At 44.8% G+C, this 21,482-nt stretch overlaps 1 pseudogene; it reads left to right on the top strand.

Annotated features, from left to right (window-relative positions):
• Positions 1 to 547: 547 nt before the first annotated feature.
• LOC126238338 (5S ribosomal RNA) lies at positions 548 to 665 on the top strand (annotated as a pseudogene).
• The last annotated feature ends 20,817 nt before the right edge of the window (positions 666 to 21,482 follow it).

Genomic DNA, 21,482 nt, shown 5'->3' with positions numbered 1-21,482 from the left:
CAGGTTCGAATCCTGCCTCGGGCATGGATGTTTGTGATGTCCTTAGGTTAGTTAGGTTTAACTAGTTCTAAGTTCTAGGGGACTAATGACCTCAGCAGTTGAGTCCCATAGTGCTCAGAGCCATTTGAACCATTTGAACAGCTCTCATTGTTAGCACCGAGCTGCTGAAACGCAAGCGACGAAACATTCGCCCTCCCACGTCCGCGCTCCCGGCGGTACATAATGACCATCGGCCAACTTATCGTCTACAGACCACTGTGTGTGTCCGAGAAAATAATCCGATTTGACCCATATGTCCGGGTTTTTCGGAGTTTCTGTCCGCGGTCGGCAATTTAAGTAATGGCATGCCTACCCCAGCGATACGTGAGCGTAATTAGTTATGCGTTAATGCCACCCGGAACAACTTAATACGCAACAATACGTGAATCAGTTGTAAATGATGAAAAGAAAAATTACTCCATTACATATATAATGAAATAAACGTATATAATGCTAATTTAAACTTTGCCACAGCCCCTGAGATACGTCTTCACTTATCCCTTGGGATGCCAACGGCCTTTCCGCAGCGGTAACACCGGTTCCCGTCAGATCACCGAAGTTAAGTGCTGTCGGGCTGGGCTAGCACTTGGATGGGTGACCATCCGGTCTGCCGAGCGCTGTTGGCAAGCGGGGTGCACTCAGCCCTTGTGAGGCAAATTGAGGAGCTACTTGACAGAAAAGTATTGGCTCCGCTCTCGGAAACTGATATGCGGTAGGGAGAGCGGTGTGCTGATCAAATGACCCTCCATATCCGCATCCAGTGACGCCTATTGGCTGAGCATGACACGGTGGCCGGTCGGTACCGTTGGGCCTTTATGGCCTGTTCGGGAGGAGAAAGTTATCCTTTGGGATGGGGCTATCCCCTGGTGGTATAATCTAGCACTCTGTTAGTTCAACTGATGAAAGTACTGCAGACTGGCTCCATTCAGAAGTATGAATGGATAGCTCAGTCAGCTAAAGCACTGTAGAGTGGTTTTAGTTAAAAACAATGAATACATGGTTCAACCAACAGAAAAACTACTGACTTTTTCCATTTGAAAAGAAAGAATGAATAATCAGTATGTGTATGTACAACGGTGGCAACGGCCTTGCGGCAGTGGATACACCGGTTCCCGTGAGATCACCGATGTTGAGCGCTGTCGGGTGTGGTCGGCACTTGGATGGGTGACCATCTAGGCCGCCATGCGCTGTTGCCATTTTTCGGGGTGCACTCAGCCTCGTGATGCCAATTGAGGAGCTACTCGACCGAACAGTAGCGGCTTCGGTCAAGAATGCCATCGTAACGACCGGGAGTGCGGTGTGCTCACCCCATGCCCCTCTTATCCGCATCCTCCGCTGAGGATGACACGGCGGTCGGATGGTCCCGATGGGCCACTTGTGGCCTGTAGACGGAGTGGTATATCTACAATGGTGTCGAATGATGTCTTTCGGTTACACCCACAGACTGCCTTAACTCGAAAAAAATAAATGAATAATAATTCAAGCCACACTTGAAACTACAACCGACTGACTTGAGTGTTTTCATTTGGTTGCTCCCACAGGCTGTGTTTCACTCAAAAAAATGAACAAATAATTGAACCGATACGTAAAACTACAACGGAATGAATCGTCTGTTTCCGTGCGGTTGCTCTCATCATTAACTGTACTTACGCCATCGCTCGGACTCTGAGAGGCCATCTGGATGAACGCGGTGGAGACGCAGATCGGCCGCCACCAACGGCTCCAAACCAGGGTGATGCGTCTTGCACTGCGTCTACAACGGGACTTCCCTATGGCCGACCTTCACCGGGTCTCTGAGGTTCTCCCACTACGAGGTTCCGCCAGGCTGCACAGTTGTTTTATGCAAACGCTGCCCAACCGTTCGATCGTCTCATCCACTCCCTTGGACAATGGGTGTAGTGCCTCAACACTGCTTGAAGACCACAACTGCTTCGTGACGCTTAAGTCTCCAGCTCAGCAAGGCATCGTTTCCAGGAAGCAAGCCACGAGGAGTCTTATATGTTAGGTCTGCAGGCTGTCTTCATCTATCTCAATTTTTGAGGCACGGCCATCCATCCTGCACTCAGATGGAGACCCACCAGTCTCCATCTTATGCAGCAGTAGCAGCTGGAAGGCCAATTCACTCCGAGGAGCTTCTTCGGCCAGGTGCGGAATGCACTCGCATTTCATCTCTCAGGAACTCACTCGGAGTCAGCACGACACCATCACCTCTCAAAAACGGTTCAAATGCCTCTGCGCACTATGGGACATAACTTCTGAGGTCATCAGTCCCCTAGAACTTAGAACTACTTAAACCTAAGGACATCACACACATCCATGCCAAAGGCAGGATTCGAACCTGCGACCGCAGCGGTCGCGTGGTTCCAGACTGTAGCGCCTACAATCGCTCGGTCACTCCGGCCGGCACCATCACCTCTGTCTGTTCCTGTCTCCTCTGCGTCGAACCTTCGACGTATCCCTTCCGGAAGAAGACGCGTATACCATCACTGTGACGCCATTGGGCTCCGTAATATTTTCTCTTGCTAGCTATTGACACCATGCCGCACTTATATTTTTGATACACCTTATTAACATTAACTGTGGCTCGTCCTCTAGGGTCCACAACCAAGTGTATATTACTAACTGTGGTAGTGTGATATTCTTACTTGAAATCGTGGCACATAAGGTTGCAACGATCAGAGTTGGAATTTTCATTAAATATTCAAGTCCTAACGGGTCTAAGTCAGTATTTTTGTGTTCGATAAAAACTCAGGACTTGACCTTATTGAAGGGTGTGCTTAACACTTACTCCTGTTGTAGATGATTGTTTGAGTTTGGTAAACGTATTAAGCATATACTACCTGAGTGTGTTTTCCCTGTGCCGCCTTTGGTGGCTACATTAAAAACAATCCTCTACTCTGCGGCTAAGCCATTTCTGCGCAGTAGCCTTTCTTCCAGGAGTGCTACTCCCGCAAGGTATGCAGGGGAGTTTGTGTGAAGTTTGGAAAGTAGGACAGAGGTCGTGGCAGAAATGAAGCTGTGACGAGTTGTCAGGCGAGCCCGGGTTACTAACGTGTAGCCGCGCGGAGTGGCCGCGCGGTTTAAGGCGTCATGTCACGGACTGCGCGGCCCCTCCCACCGGAGCTTCGAGTCCTCCCTCGGGCATGGGTGTGTGTGTTTTCTTAGAAGAGGTTACTTTAAGTTAGTCTAAGAAGTATGCAAGTCTAGGGACCGATGACCCAAGCAGTTTAGTCCCTTAGGAATTCATACACACTTGAATAGGTAGGAGCATATAGTACACAATTTCCTTGTCGCCCGTACGAACTAGTGCTGTTCGCTTTTGTATTCGGCTCAGCCAGTTTCCGGATGCATTGGGAAGCGGGTTTTTGTTCATCCTGGAGATGATGGGATGTTTTCCGTCATCCTCCTAAATGTGTAGTGGCTGGAATCGACTAGGCAGATTTGAAGAGCGAATAACTTCCCGAAGACGGCTGATGTTCCCAACACTCATCGTAGAATGAGTTATAAGGTCCTACTAGAAGTCGATACCTTACAGAAGTGTTACAAACGGGAGCAGGAAGTAGCCAATCAGAGAGACTACATTCTGCTCCTGATTCTGCTCTTGATTCTGATAGTCTGTAACGCCAGAATGTTATATAGTTCCGTGGAGCGCGGAGGTAGTGTTTTGGGAGTGTTTTCTGAACTCGGGACTAGGTGATCCTTCGTGATCCACTAGTTATTTAGTGCAGTGCGGAAGAGTGAAAGAATCAGAAGTGCATTCTCATGTACGAGCGTTAAATTATGCTTAGGAACTTTCCTGAGCGTCGCTTATTTCAGTACAAAGAGGCCTCAGAGAACAGCGTGAAGCTTTCAGAGATAGTTGGAAGTGGTGTTGGATAAAATTGATTGACTTGGCTTGAGTTAATTCGTACAAATAAATTTCATTTGTTTCCGTGTAAATTTGAGAGTGATGTTTTTGTCTGACTCTATCACTACTGACTTGGCGCTCTATTCCGGTTTGTTTTCTTGGTGATTGACTCGGGAATTACTAGCAGCCAGTTGATCGCGGTGTATGACCATATCAGCGGTGTGTGTATTGCAGCCCAGTTGTCGGATCTCGGAATCTTACTGACAAGGAAACAACACCAATTTTACGTTATATTTAAGGAGAGAAAAAGCACAGTTGCAAGACAGCGGCCCCAGAAATTTATCCTACACAAAAATATAGGCCATAAATGTGATAGTACGCGCCGTGATAGTACGCCGTTATGACCTCCTGTATGTCCAGCTTTTAAATATTTGCGCGGGCCGGTTGTTTGTTGCTCGCACCACACCACTGCAGCCGCTTAATGATCCAGGGCAAAGTACTGTACGGCGGAATGAAAACCAGAGCCCTCTTATTTGCAGGATGTTGATGGCGAGGGAAGAGGAGGGGAAGGGGTCATGTGTATCAAACGTTTTCAAAAATCTTGTTCGAGAGCATGTTATTTCGATAAGAGTACATAATATGTCACTTCAAGCACATTATAGTCAATATATTTTTAAAATTATAAACAGAAAATCAAAATGAATAAACCTAAGGAAGGGAAGAATTATTATGATATGAAAAAACAATTTTGTTTTAGAACTTAATCTCGCTAGTCACGTTTAAGAACAGCGCGACTCCTCCAAAGGGACTTAACTTCAACATTGTCAGCTTTAAAATACAAAGAAAATTCCGCACAATAGCGATGCCAATAATCAAATAGCGCTACGATACTTCTTTAGCGACACACGCATTCATTTCATTCATTTGCACTGTGTATGTGAATCGGAACATAAAAAATCGGAACACAAAAATTTTCAGAGCAGATAGATCTCTGGCACTAGCTACTAATTAGAAACCACGCACTTAGACACAATAAACAAAGTAATGTACACTACTTCACGCTCAGTCATTAATTGGCAGTACTGGGTCGGAGAGAGTGACGAACATCCGGTGCGCGCGCGTGCTTAAAGGGTGTATTTTTACAAGGTCGTAACTGCGTGCTATCTGAATTATGGCCCAAATTTTTCCACGGGGTCGATTGCAGAGGCTGATATCTTGCAAGTGTGCTTTTTCCCCCCTTAGAGTTTGAGGTCAAGTTACTGATGTTAACTCGAGAGAGTGGTCAGACACCCTCAGGGCTTTGACTATTGACACAGTAGCAGTGAGAAATGTAACCCTCCCAAGCAGGTCAGTGCGAGGCTGGTAACCGTTATTTAGGCAGATTCGATAGTGTCGCAGAGCAGATACTACATCCGGGTCCGCCAATAAACTTTTCCGATTAAAGCCGTCCTCACACGGACGAGGCAGCTAAAGTTCATGTGGACGCCGTCGGGACATCCGACCTCACGAGAGACAGCACCGTCGTGACACTGGACAATATGGTTAACATGACTTCCGCTGTCAGCGCTCTTCAGCAGCCGTTGTCGGCTTCATTTGGCTCGAAAACCACACATTTCCATAGGAAAATGGATGCATGTAATATTCCGTTAGCGATTGTCGAAGAAGAGCGGAAAAAATCGTGAAGAATATTCTGGACTCATCGATGGCTTGAACAGCGAATTGCTGTACAATGATGTGAGACACGTATTAGAAAAAGTTACACGTCAACTCAATTGAATTTTTATCCCGTTTTTGGGTTTAAATTGAATGCAGTTAACATATAGATCTAATGTCAGTTTGCCCCATGCGTAATACCCATATTCCCGACATCGCATTTACTACCATCACTCTGAACTAACGTACTTCATCGCATACATATCAAGATCGAGATTCGTTTTGGAAGTTCATTCGAATGGAAGAGGAGAGTTTATCGGAGCTGCTCATCATCAATGAAAAAGATATTTACCGGAAAGTTATAAACATGAGCCAGTCCATAAACCCAGAGATAGATACATAAATTTTACAGAAAGTTTCAAAGCGGCCACTGGGGAAACGTTTTAGTCATTGGTCTTTGGAACAAAAATTGCAGCAAATACATGATTTATAATAAATGGCGTCGCCTTTGACATAATAATTCTATTGAATGAATAAGAAATACCCAGAATATTTTAGAAAACGAAAAGAGAAAGAAAAAAATTCTGCTATTTTTCACTTCGTAACTGGGAATGCACGACTCTTCCAATGGCGATATACCCTCGGCATATCAAATATACCTCCTTGTATGACGTAGACTATCTAAAGACTGTATATACATATGCCAGCATTTGGAATTTTATATGCAGTTGTACTGAAAATACGTGCTTTTGATTGATCACCATTGTGCCGTAGCAGTGAAACGGTATATATTCGTTACACGCAAGTTATAACACTAAAAACATCGACTACAGAAAGACCTTAACTTATGCTATGCAGTTTCCCATCATTTTATTATAACAGATTGTAGCTTAAACGACGCGTTTTCGAGAAACCCTCGATTTGCTGATGCTTTGAAACAGCGTATACTTATACCACTCACTCTATGGGAAAGAAAGCCCACCAAATACGAAATTTAACGTCTTACAATATGGGGGCTCCAACGTTCCGTTCGCAACGCAAGACACTGTCGCCTCTCTTTGGCCTTGTTACTGTCCACGAGACAAAAGTCTGACATGCCAGATTCTTTCTTTCACGCTGCGCGGTGCAGTGGAACCTGGAATTCCACGCTATGACGTCACGAGCTCCTCGTCCACGTGCATTTCCACATCCCGTCAGAGGACGGCTAGTCTGTGGAGCGGCACGTGATATAATTTGTCTCGCACTGCACGTCATCTAGAGCGCGCGTGGTTTGGCTGCTGCTACAGGTGGGACTCGATTCGACGTCACACAAGTTCCGAGCCAGGAAGTCTCAAATGTAATTCACGTGCCATCTGGACCTGTGGAATACTTTTGTTTGTGTCGAACTACCCTTAACAAGTTTCTGTACACCTGCATAGCCACTGCAATTTGAAACCATTTGTAGCTGCTTACTGAGGTCAAGCCTTGGTGTCCCACTACAGTTTTTATCCAGCACACTTCACTCCATAACCAAACTAACTACTCCCTGATGCCTCATGATGTGTCCTATCAACCTTTCTCTCTTTCAATCAAGTTTTAACATACAGCTGTTTTCTCGCTGACTGGCTCGGTATCTCTTCAACTATTATCCGATCTACATAATACTTAGCATTCTTCAGCAGCAATAATTTCAAAAGCTTCTATTCAACCCTTGTCTGAACCTTTTACAGTTCAAGATTCACTTCCGTACAAGGTAACTGCCGTTTTTTCCTGAAGCGATTTTCTTGCCATTGCCAGCTAACATTTTACCTTCTCTACACCGGCCGAGATCAGTTACTTTGCTGTACATACAGCAAAACTCGTCTATCACTTTTAGTATGTCATCTCCTGATCACCCGGTTCAATTAGGCTACATTCCATTATCCTAATTTTACTTTTGTTGACGATCATCTTCGAATCTCTGATCGTTACAGATATCCATTTTCTCGAACTACTCTTCCAAATACTTCGCTGCCTCTGCAGGATTACACTGGCCATAACAAACTTCAATGTTTTTACTTCTTTTCCCTGAAATTTCATTCCCTTCACCGAGCGAGGTGGCGCACTGGTTAGACTCACATTCGGAAGGACGACGGTTCAAACGCGCTTCCAGCCATCCTGATTTAGGTTTTCCGTGATTTCCCTAGATCGCTTCAGGCAAATGCCGGGAAGGTTCCTTTAAAAGGGAACGGCCGATTTCCTTCCCTAATCCGAGTGTCTCCGTCTCACTAATGACCCCGTTGTTGACGGGTCGTTATATGCTAATCTCTTTCTTTTCCTCCTCATATCTTCCTAAGGATATCCTTGGTTTCATTCACAGCTTGCTCAATGTACAGACTGAATAACATCTGGAATAGATTACAAACCTGTCCTACTCCCTACTGCTTTCTTTTCATATCCTTCGACTCTTTATAACTGATGTCTGACTTACGTGCAAATTGTAAATAACTTTTCGCTCGTTGCTTTTTATCTCTGCTACCTTAAAATTTCGGTGTTGGCCAGTCAACATTCTCACAAGCTTTATTCTAAATCTAGAACTGCTATAAATGTTGGTTTACCTTTCTTCGACCTACCTTGTAGGATAAGTCGTAGGGTAAATATAGCCTAACATGTTCCCACATTTCTAGTGAATCCTTTCTGAGCTTCCCTGAAGTCAGCTTCTAACAGTTTTTTCTTTCTTCTGTAAGTTTTCCTGTTTCCCGTATCCATGCGTAAACAGGAAGAATACGGCGCTGACAAGTGACTGGCGCAGTTGTTACACAGATTACTGCTGCTACAGTGGTAGGTTATCAAGATTTAAGTGAGTTTGAACGTGTTTTTAAGTGAGTTTGAGCTGGCGCACGAGTAATGGGACACAGCATCTCCGAGGAAGCGATGAAGTGGGAATTTTCCCATACGACCATTTCACGAGTGTACCATAAATGTCAGGAGTACGGTAAAACAGCAAATCTCCGACATCCGACAAATAACGGGATCAACGGCGACTGAAAAGAATAGTTCAACGTGACAGACGTGCAACCCTTCCCCAAATTGCTGCAGATTTCAATGGTGGGCCATCACCAATTGCCTGCGTGCGAACAATTCAACGAAACATCATCGATTTGGATTTCAGAACCGAAAGACCACTCATGTACCCTTGATGACTGCACGACACAAAGCTTTACGCCTCGCCTGGGCCGGCCGTGGTGGACGAGCGGTTCTAGGCGCTACAGTCTGGAACCGCGCGACCGCTACGGTCGCAGGTTCGAATCCTGCCTCGGGCATGGATGTGTGTGATGTCCTTAGGTTAATTAGGTTTAAGTAGTTCTAAGTTCTGGGGGACTGATGACCTTAGAAATTAAGTCCCGTAGTGCTCAGAGCCTGGGCCCGTCAACACCGACATTGGACTGTTGATAAATGGTTGGACGAGTCTCGTTTCAAACTGTACTGAGTGGACGGTCGTGTACGGATACGGGGACAACCTCATGAATTCACATACTCTGGATGTCAGCAGGGGACTGTTCAAGCTGGTGGAGGCTCTGTAATGGTGTGGGACGTGTGCTGTTGGAGTAATATGGGACCCCTGATACGTCTAGATACTGCTGTGACAGGTGACACGTATGTAAGCATCCTGTATGATCACCTGCATCCATTCATGCCCGTTGTGCATTCCGACGAACTTGCGCAGTTCCAACAGGTCAATGCGACACCCCACACGTCCAGAATTGATACAGAGTGGCTCTAGGAACACTCTTCTGAGTTTAAACACTTCCGCTGGGCACCAGACTCCCAAGATATGAACATTATTGAGTATATCTGGGATGCCTTGCAACGTGCTGTTGAGAAAAATATCCATACCCTCGTACTCTAACGGATTTACGGACAGCCTTAGAGGATTCATGCTGTCGGTTCCCTCTAGCACTACTTCAAAAATTAGTGGAGTCCATGCCATGTCCTGTTGCGGCACTTCTGCGTACTCACTGGGACCCTACACGATATTAGGCAGGTTTACCAGTTTTTCGGCTCTTCAGTGTATAATCAGTCTGAAACCTTACGATATGCCCAGCTGTGTACCACGTATACACCCTTCTTTCGTGATTCTTGAAACAAATTTTAACAACAATTACATTACATGCTATGCAAAATTCTAGCTGGTGACTTCCCCTTCCATACCATTCCCCCACCCCACTCTCTCCTGTCAGTCTTCTTTCTCGTTCTTTTCCTACAATCGAACTTCTGTCCCCCATCCCAATGCATTTTCGGCTCCCTTAAACATACGAATAATTTCTTTTATCTCATCATACATCTTACAGGAAGTGCAAAATGGCTAAGCAGGGATGGCTAGAGGTCAAATGTAAGGATGCAGAGACAATCAGTAGTGGTAAGACAGATACTGCCTACAGGAAAATTAAACAGACCTTTGGAGAAAAGAGAGCCACTTGTATGAATATCAAGAGCTCAGATGAGAAACCAGTTCTAAGCAAAGAAGGGAAAGCATAAAGGTGGAAGGAGTATAAAGAGGGTCTATACGAGGGCGATTTACTTGAGGGCAATATTATGGAAATGAAGAGGACGTAGGTGAAGATGAAATGAGAGAAATGATACTGCGTGAAGAATTCGACAGAGCACTGAAAGGCCTATGTTGAAACGAAGCCCCGGGAGTAGACAACATTCCATTAGACCTATTGATAGCCTTGGGAGAGCCAGCCCTGATATAACTCTACCATCTGGTGAGCAAGATGTATGAGACGGCGAAATACCCTCAGGCTTCAAGAAGAACTAATAATAATTCCAATCCCATAGAAAGCAGGTGTTGACAGATGTGAAAATTACCGAACTATCAGCTTTATAAGTCACGGCTGCAAAATACTAAGCCGAATTCTTTACAGACGAACGGAAAAACTGGTAGAAGTAGACCTTGGGGAGGATCAGTTCGGACTTCGTAGAAATGTTGGAACACGTGAGGCAATACTTACCCTACGACTTATCTTAGAAGAAAGATTAAGGAAAGGTAAACCTACGTTTCTAGCATTAGTAGACTTAGAGAAAGCTTTTGACAATGTTGACTGGAATACTCTCTTTCAAATTCTGAAGGTGGCAGGGGTCAAATACAGAGAGCGAAAGGCTATTTACAATTTGCACAGAAACCAAATGGCAGTTATAAGAGTCGAGGGGCATGAAAGGGAAGCAGTGGTTGGGAAGGGAGTGAGACAGGATTGTAGCGCCGGCCACTGTGACCGAGTGGTTCTAGGCGCTTCAGTCCGGAACCACGCGGCTGCTACGGTCGCAGGTTCGAATCCTGCCTCGGGCATGGATGTGTGTGATGTCCTTAGTTAGGTTTAAGTAGTTCCAAGTTCTAGGGGACTGATGACCTCAAAAGTTTAGTCCCATAGTGCTCAGAGCCGTTTTTTGAATGCCTTCATCACTTGCAGAACTAGTGTAAATCTACAGACGCTGTTAACGTAGGTATGCCTTTCTTTAGTGAGTGGTAAATGCTGAGGCCCCCGGGGCTTCCAACTGCCGTGGGAGGAGCAGAGGCCGGCAGCTGGTGAGGAGTAGTGGGTGAGCGAGCAGGGCGCGCTGACCGCAGCGGCGGCCAAGGCCGCTCTGGGCGGGGCAGCACACAATGCGCGCGCAACAATGACCCGCGCCCGACTACCGACTACCTGCCCGCCCTTGGACGCCGCGCGCGGCTCCCGGCGCACTTTCACCGCCGCAGCCTCCAGACGCCGCAGCTTTTGTCGCTCGGCCTCGACCGCGGCCCGACTCCCCGTCTTCTCTGCTGCCTGCCTCACACCACACACAGTCGCCCGCCGCAGTAGTTGTCACTATTTGGCGATTTATTTGGATATAAATATGCAGCCTGTCGCTTTTTTGATGTGATTTTCTGTGCCATTAGGTATAGGGGGATCACACTCACCCAGTCACTCACACACTCCGTTGACTTCTTTGGAACGTGATGATCCCGTGCCACTCTCACTATCTGCCTGCAGTTCTTCCTTTCTTGTGCCGCTTCCCCCCACCCAGTGATACCCACCACTCTGCAGTCTGAGGTCACTACGTCTTGCCATCTGCTTCTTGGTCTTCCAGGTGGTCTTGAGCCTGGTCTTCTTGTCACGTACCTGAGGGTCTCTTCCACCACGAGAATTATTTCATTCCATTTTGGCGTGCTGGTGCAGCAACCTTCTATTGTCACTATTTAAAAAACAGTCGTAGGTTACAGAATGTTTTTATTAAGCTAGGAACTAGTAGACGCCGACCTTGGGGAAGATCAGTCTGGATTCCGTAGAAATATTGGAACACGTGAGGCAATACTGACCCTAGGACTTATCTTAGAAGCTAGATTAAGGAAAGGCAAACCTACTTTTCTAGCATTTGTAGACTTAGAGAAAGCTTTTGACAATGTTGACTGGAATACTCTCTTTCAAATTCTAAAGGTGGCAGGGGTAAAATACAGGGAGCGAAAGGCTATTTACAATTTGTGAAAGGGAAGCAGTGGTTGGGAAGGGAGTGAGACAGGGTTGTAGCCTCTCCCCGATGTTATTCAATCTGTATATTGAGCAAGCAGTGAAGGAAACAAAAGAAAAATTTGGAGTAGGTATTAAAATCCATGGAGAGGAAATAAAAACTTTGAGGTCCGCCGATGAAATTGTAATTCTGTCAGAGACAGCAAAGGACTTGGAAGAGCAGTTGAACGGAATGGATAGTGTCTTGAACGGAGGATATAAGATGAACATCAACAAAAGCAAAACGAGGATAACGGAATGTAGTCGAATTAAGTACGGTGATGCTGAGGGTATTAGATTAGGAAATGAGACACTTAAAGTAGTAAAGGAGTTTTGTTATTTGGGGAGCAAAATAACTGACGATGGTCGAAGTAGAAAGGATATAAAATGTAGACTGGCAATTGGAAGGAAAGCGTTTCTGAAGAAGAGAAATTTGTTAACATCGAATATAGATTTAAGTGTCAGGAAGTCGTTTCTGAAAGTATTTGTATGGAGTGTAGCCATGTATGGAAGTGAAACATGGACGATAAATAGTTTGGACAAGAAGAGAATAGAAGCTTTCGAAATGTGGTGCTACAGGAGAATGCTGAAGATTAGATGGGTAGATCACATAACTAATGAGGAGGTGTTGAATAGGATTGGGTAGAAGAGAGGTTTGTGGCACAACTTGACTAGGAGAATGGATCGGTTGGTAGGACATGTTATAAGGCATCAAGGGATCACCAATTTAGTATTGGAGGGCAGCGTGGAGAGTAAAAATCGTACAGGGAGACCAAGAGATGAATGTACCAAGCAGATTCAGAAGGATGTAGGTTGCAGTAGGTACTTGGAGATGAAGAAGCTTGCACAGGATAGAGTAGCATGGAGAGCTGCATCAAACCAGTCTCAGGACTGAAGACCACAACAACAACAACAAGCTAAGAACGACGTGTTTCGACGTGTTTTGCCCGGATAGTGCATCATCAAGCGATGTTGAAAATTGGAAATTGTATGCCAAAAAGCACATAACATTATGATGCCCTATCCGGGTTGGGTTTGGGTTGTTTGTGGGAAGAGGCCAAACAGCGAGGTCATCGGTCTCATCGGATTAGGAAGGAAGTCGGCCGTGCCCTCTCACAGGAACATCCCAGCATTTGCCTTGAGCGATTTAGGGAAATCACGGTAAACCTAAATCAGGATGGCCGGACGCGGGATTGAACCGTCGTCCTCCCGAATGCGAGTCCAGTGTGCGCCCTATCCTGGAGAAACGCGTCGTTCTGAAGTTAATAAAGAACATTCTGCGACCTACGACTGTTTTGAAATAGTATTCTGCCATGATTCATTCTTACAACATTGCCCGCTCATTGTAAACGTTTCGCTTTGGCGATGTTCACTGGTCGGCCAGCTTAACTAGTTTTTTTGTTAGATCTCCAAACCCGTATTTGTGTTGCTTGCTCTAATTTTGGCCCAAAGATTTATCTTTAATCATTGTTTTCGAAGACTGGGAGTTGGTGTTCCTCATTTTGGCAATGCTCCTTGCTTCGGCTCGGTATAGCTGTACTGGCATTATGATCATGTAGTAGAGGTTCAGCTTGGTCTTCCTCGTCGTTAGTTTGGCCGACAGAAGTTTTTGGAGGGAAAAGTAAGCTTAATTGCGTTCCGTAGTCTAATTTGGTAATCGTCTCATTTGTATTGCACTCATTTACATTTACACCAAAGTATCTGTAGTTATGTGTGTTCCTGAAAGTGTGATTTTCTGTTTGAAGGTTATCACATTCTCCTGTAGTCATATTTTCCCTGCGTATTTTCTTGTATTTTATTTATCCTTCATTAATTTTTGAACATATTTTCGTGGCCGTTTCATTTAGCTTGAAGAGCGTTTCATTTCCAGCACTGTTATTTCGTATTATAACTATGTCATCTGCACAGGCCAGTATATTTGATTGTTTATGTCCTATGTTTCCATTTGTTGGTCTTTTGGTTCCTCTTACCACTTTTCCCATGGCAAGGTTGGAGATAAGTGGGCATAGCGCATCACTTTGCTTCAGTCCAGTTGTGTTCTCAAAACAGTCCGATACCGATCTACAGCATGTCATCCTGCTTACTGTCTTCTCCGTACATATTTTGACCCAGCTGATTAGCTTCTTGTGGATTCCGTATTCTGTCGTTATTTCCCATACCATTTCTATGTGCAACGAATCGTACGCCTTTTGGAAGTCTATGAACAGATAATGGATGCCCTTGTTGCATTCCAATATTTTTTAATTGATGATTTTGACGCAGAATATGCTACGTATTCTTGATCTATTTTTCCGAAAACCATTCGGATATTGTGTCCTGTGTTCGGTATAGGGGGTGAGTCTTTGCAGTGTTGTATGTGACAGAGCTTCATAAACTGTGACTGGTAGGGGTATTCCTCTGTAGTCTTGCAGTTTCTTTGATCTGCTTTCTTGTTTATAGGGACAATGATTGATTCCCTCCATTCATTCGGTATTGTTTCAGTTTGCCACATTTTAAGGATAAGACAAAACAATTTCTCGTGACGTTTATGACGGTCATATTTCACCAAATACCTGCTATTCCATCAGTTCACGCCGCTCTGTAATTTTTCAGCTTTTTCAAACTGTTGTTTACCCTTCGTATGTTGGGTCAGCTACAAGAGGTTCAGCTGTCGTAGGGAAAGTTTTCTCCAGCTTGTTTACCGGTTCCGGGCTGCTCAATAAGCCGTCAAAACATTATTTCCAAGCGTGTTATATGTCGACTGATCCAGCGATATGTTTTCATCGATATCATGAAGATTTGCTCTTCGCGGTTGATATACCTTTATGATGTTATTTACAGTGGCATTCGCTTCGCGAATGTTGTTTTCTTTCTGGTAGTTCTCAATACTCCCTACTGTATGTTCAGGCAAAAGCTTCTTTTGTCTTCGTAGGCAGCTTGTGATCCCCCGAGGCACGGCACGAGCACTTTGGAAACCGCACGACTTTAGTCGGATGTTCGAGGAGTGGTGTGGTGAATGTCTTCAACAAGTGGTGAAACCAAGGTGGAACCACATCCAGACGTCGTGGGGTTGCGCGGCCATCCCTCATTACAGATGCTGCACGCCGTGGCCTGGGCAGACCGGTAAAACAGGACAGGCGACGAACTGTGGCGGAACTAATAACAGACTTTAATGCTGAGTAGAGGACAGGTGTGTCTGAACACACAGTGCTCCGAACAACCCTAATGATGGGCCTCCACAGCAGACGACACACGCATGGACCAATGTAAACACCATGACATCGGCAACTACATCTGAAATGGACAGCTGATCATCGGCACTGCATGTTTTCGCAGTGGCAGACCGTTGCATGGTCTGATGAGTCCCGATACCCTCTTCATTACGGGAGAGCACGAATCTCTCGTCTTCCAGAGGAACAGCTCCTTGACACCCGTACTGAGGGAAAGAGACACTCTATCGGCGTCTGCATTACGTTCTGGGGAACATCCAAGTGGGTTTCCATGGGTCCAGTGGAGCTCGTGCACAGCACCATGACGGTCAAGGAGTATCGTACACTGGGTGCAGACCACTTACAACCCTTCATGACGACGGCAGTGGCATTTTTCAGTAATATAATACGCCATGTCACGAGGCCAGAAGTGTGATGCAGTGGTTCGAGGAATACAGGGGCGTTTTCCTCTAGCAAACAATCTACTTGTTCTCCCGTCGGAGGTTCGAGTGCTCCCTCGGGCATGTGTGTGTGTGTTTGTGTGTGTTTTGTGTGTTGTCCTTAGCATTGGTTATTTTAAGTTAAGAGTAAGTAGTGCGTAAACCTAGAGACCGATGACCTCAGCAGTTTGGTCCATAGTCCTTATCACAAATTTCAAATTTCAAGATGATGATGATTGGTTTCTGGGCGCTCAACTGCGCAGTTATCAGCGCCCGTACAAATTCCCAACCTTTGCTATGTCCAAACTCTCCACATTCATGAATGTGAGGACAACACAAACACCCAGTCGTCTCGAGGCAGTTGAAAATCCCTGACCCCGCCGGGAATTCAAATTTCAGTCAACTTGCCAACAACGGGCGGTATTTTTGATTCTCCCAGAGCTACTGAGCTCATTAAATATGGCAACATTGCCAGGCAGCGCAGTGGTCTTGATACTATGCTCACATTCGGCAAGAACGTGCTTCAAATTAGCGCTTGTGGTTTCGCTCATTCAGAGAATGCTGGGAAGGTTCCACGGACACAGCCACGGCCGTGCTGCCTCTCCTTCGACCTCGCGGCCGGCGAGACGTTGAACTGTAACCTTCTACCCTTCCATTTTCCAAATGCGGCGAGACGGGCGCGCGTGCGGCTCGGTGCAGCCTCCGGCAGACGGACAATGACGCCGGCGGTGGGCGGCGGGCGGAGGTCGCGCTCCTCGCTCCCCGCCGCATGTAGAACGCCGCCGCACCAGCGCCGGTTCTCAGTCTTCGCTCGATGAGTTAGAGAACACATTACAGTTGTTCCTTTCCCTGCGAGAAAGCACAAACTCTGCTGACACTGTCAGCGTACTACCGGCGAGGTACGGTGAGGAAGCGGCCACCCCGCAAAGCTGTTACGTAACTGCGCAACCGTGGCGAAGGAACGTTAAGCGGCGGGCCCGGATCAACTTCCAGCGCTTACATACCTCTGAAATTGCTTCTACAGGGGTCGCCAGCCTCGCTATGGCCCACGAGACAAGCTGAACTGTTAGACAGACATCCCTGGGGTTGTGAAGCAGCTGAATGGGTTGAAAATAAATAAATCGCCAGGTCCTGATGGGATTCCAATTCGGTTTTACAGAGAGTACTCTGCTGCATTGGCTTCTTACTTAGCTTGCATTTATCGCGAATCTCTTGCCCAACGTAAAGTCCCGAGTGACTGGAAAAAAACGCAGGTGACGCCTGTATATAAGAAGGATAGAAGGACGGATCCTCAAAATTACAGACCAATATCCTTAACATCGGTTTGTTGCAGGATTCTCGAACATATTCTCAGTTCGAATATAATGAATTTCCTTGAGACAGCCGGCCGAAGTGGCCGCGCGGTTCTGGCGCTGCAGTCTGGAACCGCGAGACCGCTACGGTCGCAGGTTCGAATCCTGCCTCGGGCATGGATGTGTGTGATGTCCTTAGGTTAGTTAGGTTTAACTAGTTCTAAGTTCTAGGGGACTAATGACCTCAGCAGTTGAGTCCCATAGTGCTCAGAGCCATTTGAACCATTTTTTCCTTGAGACAGAGAAGTTGCTGTCCATGCATCAGCACGGCTTTAGAAAGCATCGCTCCTGCGAAACGCAACTCGCCCTTTTTTCACATGATATCTTGCGAACCATGGATGAAGGGTATCAGATGGATGCCATATTCCTTGACTTCCGGAAAGCGTTTGACTCGGTGCCCCACTGCAGACTCCTAACTAAGGTACGAGCATATGGGATTGGTTCCCAAGTATGTGAGTGGCTCGAGGACTTCTTAAGTAATAGAACCCAGTAAGTTTTCCTCGATGGTGAGTGTTCATCGGAGGTGAGGGTATCACTGGAGTGCCCCAGGGAAGTGTGGTAGGTCAGCTGTTGTTTTCTATCTACATAAATGATCTTTTGGATAGGGTGGATAGCAATGTGCGGCTGTTTGATGATGATGCTATGGTGTACGGGAAGGTGTCGTCGTTGAGTGACTGTACGAGGATACAAGATGACTTGGACTGGATTTGTGATTGGTGTAAAGAATGGCAGCTAACTCTAAATATAGATAAATGTAAAGTAATGCAGATGAATAGGAAAAAGAATCCCGTAATGTTTGAATACTCCATTAGTAGTGTAGCGCTTGACACAGTCACGTCGATTAAATATTTGGGCGTAATATTGCAGAGCGGTATGAAGTGGGACAAGCATGTAATGGCAGTTGTGGGAAAGGCGGATAGTCGTCTTCCGTTCATTGGTAGAATTTTGGGAAGATGTGGTTCATCTGTAAAGTTGACCGCTTATAAAACACTAATACGACCTATTCTTGAGTACTGCTCGAGCGTTTGGGATCCCTATCAGGTCGGATTGAGGGAGGACATAGAAGCAATTCAGAGACGGGCTGCTAGATTTGTTACTGGTAGGTTTGATCATCACGCGAGTGTTACGGAAATGCTTCAGGAACTCTGGCGGGAGTCTCTAGAGGAAAGGAGGCGTTCTTTTCGTGAATCGCTACTGAGGAAATTTAGAGAACCAGCATTTGAGGCTGACTGCAGTACAATTTTGCTGTCGCCAACTTATATTTCGCGGAAAGACCACAAACATAAGATAAGAGAGATTAGGGCTCGTACAGAGGCATATAGGCAGTCATTTTTCCCTCGTTCTGTTTGGGAGTGGAACAGGTAGAGATGATGCTAGTTGTGGTACGAGGTACCCTCCGCCACGCACCGTATGGTGGATTGCGAAGTATGTTTGTAGATGTAGACAGCTCCTAGTCCACCGATGGGCTGTCGGCCAGTTGGAAGGATAGCCCAGAACGAGATATTATTTGCTTTGTGTGTACAGGACAGTAGGAAGAACACGTGCTCATGTTTGCACGTGATTTGGGGTTCGCAGGTGCCCAACTCAGTACCCAGAGTTGTCAACTCCGGTGGAAGCAACGGCTCTATTACATCTGGGCATCGAGTCTGACTCAGTTTGCATCTGCACCTACATCTGCATCAACATCTACATCTTGCATAAGAGGTGCGGTTGCGTCATTCCACGCTGCTTCAACAGTGTTAGTGACTGGTGAGTGGTGACGCACCAATCTGTCGGCAACTCGTGATCAGTTATTTCCACTGGGTCAGAGATCTGAGGCGTTTTTTCGTCAGATTTGAAAACTTTGGTTATTTTCTTTCAATTTTTGACTCATGTTACTAGCTATTTCTCTCTCTTTAAATGTGACATTCTGTTGTTGATGGCCGTCTTCAAGTGTTTTTTCACTAATGACTGTCTCTTAATACAACAGTCTCACAAGAAGCAATGAGCACAATTTCCATATTGTTGACTCAAAAATAAATACACCCTATCATCTCTATCTCATTCCACCTATCTCGATCTTGCTCAACATCTACATCCACATCTACATGATTACTTTACAATTCACCAATTAACTGCCGGCGAAGGATTCATCGAACCACCTCCAAGCTATTTCTCCACCGTTCTGCTCTCGAATAGCGCGAAGGAAAAACAAACACTTAAAACTCCCTGTCATCTCTGATTTCTCTTGACGATGGGCACCGACAAAATAGTTTCGTAATCTGAGGAGAAAGTTGGTGAGTGAAATTTCACGAGAAGCTTCCACTGCAACGAAAAACGCTTTTGTTTTAATGATTGTCACCGTAATTAGCGTATCATATCCGTGACACTCGCCCGTGTTTCGCGATAATACAAAACGAGCTGCCTTTCCTTTGGACTTTTTCGATGTCCACTGTCAAATATTATTTGATGCCGATCCCGTACCGCATAGCAATACTCCAGAAGAGGGTGTACAAGCGTATTGTAAGCTGTTTCTTTAGTAGACATGCTGCATTTTATAAGTGTTCTGCCAATGAATCGCAATCTTTGGTTTCCTTTCCCCACAACAGTGCTATCTGATCGTTCCAGTCTAAGTTATTTGTAATCGTAATCCCTAAGTATTTAACTGAGTTTACAGCCTTTAGATTTGTGTGATTTAGTGTGTAACCGAATTTTAGAGGATTCCTTTTAGTACTTATTTGGATGACTTCATTATTATCACTTATTTAGAATCATTTGCCACTTTTCCCACCATACAGATATCTTGTCTAAATTGTTTTGAAGTTTATTTTGATCATCTGATGACTTTACAAGACCGTAAATGACAGTATCATCTGCAAAGAGGGCTACTCAGATTGCCTCCTAAATCCTTTATCTGGATCAGGAACATCAGAGGGCCTATAACACTTCCTTGAGGAACGCCAAATATTACATGTTTTATTGGATGACTTACTGTCCGTTTCTACGAAATGCGACATTTCTGACAAGAAACCACGAATCCTGTCGCATAACTGAGGCGATAGTGCATAGCCGAGCAATTCGATTAGAAGTTGTTCTCTTTCTCTCTCTTCCTCTCTCCCCCGTCCCATAAAACTTCCAGGACATCCTTCTGCCAGATTTGTAAGCAATTGCATTTACACATAATTAAAATAAGGTGAACTTACAATCACAAGAAGTATCAATTACATGCATATACATTATTTTCACTCTGTATGTAACTAAGCATGTAAAATTTCATGTTGAATATGTAAGCATGTCAAACTAAAATTGTTGACAGTACTCTAAATAAGTTTCTAATTTTTTATTTTATTTACAGTGGAAATAACAGTAAATGTAATATTTCATCACATCACTGCAAAATAGGTTAAATATGCACCATTTGCATGTAGTGCTGTGATATACATGCTAAATAGTTTCTTAATATTAAGTGCAAACGTGGAAGTTCTTCACCAATGACGAAGACAAAAGTCATGTGGTCAAACGCAGGTAACACGCTACTATATCTTACTTCTCTCAGTTTGCTAGCCTTATCTCATTAATCCCGCCTGAGGTATAGTTTACCTCGTTATGTTTAACAAGTGTGTCGTTCTGTCACTGTCAGGTGGATAACTGAAGCAGATGGAAAGCCCATTATATTCATACGGTCAGAGATGTATCTCAGAAACGCATCGGACAGCAATTAGAAAACAAAATTTCTGGCCGACGAAGGGATATTATTAATTAATAATCCAGTATCTTTAATTTTCTTTCTTGTTCCATTTTACATTATAATTTCTAGTTTCTGGTGTGTACATCTTTCTTTTTGTTATATTACTGGTGCTGAAAGCATCTAACGAAAATACATATCTCAAAATACTGTATATAAGTCATACAAGGTAAGCTGTACATTGATTTTGTGATGATGGATGAAATTTTAATATTTCAGAAACAATTACACTTGCCATGAAATCATAGCTGAGTCCAAATTTCTGTCATATGAAACGCTTCCTTTTTTCCTACCTCACTGCATGGAATAGTTGGAGCTAGTGAACTACTTGATCGATCTTCAAAAATGAGGTGTAATGTTGAACGAAGCAAGCCTTCTTTTTAAAAAAAAACTTATAATTAATCAATTTTGGACTGTTAATGTTTGAGTTTTGACAGCAATGAAAAAACATTTTTGTGAATTTTCTGTTTCATCGCAAGACGCCGTAGTCTGAATGGTTGAAGCTTAATCAGAATTAACCAGAAACATTATAAAATGAGTAGACAGACAAACTATGCAGACAGTGGTATCACATACAGTATGTTAATCCACCACCCAAGATCGATACGGCAGAGCCCGCAGAAGTTTTTCGAACTTTGAAGTGGAAATAGACTGGAGCATGACTGCAGAGCATATACATGCCAACTGCATCATCATCTGTGAAGTTTCGGTTAGTGTTTTACGACTCTAATCATTA

Source organism: Schistocerca nitens, chromosome 2, assembly GCF_023898315.1.
Source record: "Schistocerca nitens isolate TAMUIC-IGC-003100 chromosome 2, iqSchNite1.1, whole genome shotgun sequence".
In the NCBI taxonomy this organism is placed as follows: domain Eukaryota; kingdom Metazoa; phylum Arthropoda; class Insecta; order Orthoptera; family Acrididae; genus Schistocerca; species Schistocerca nitens.
This window is presented reverse-complemented; position numbering and strand designations above follow the sequence as displayed.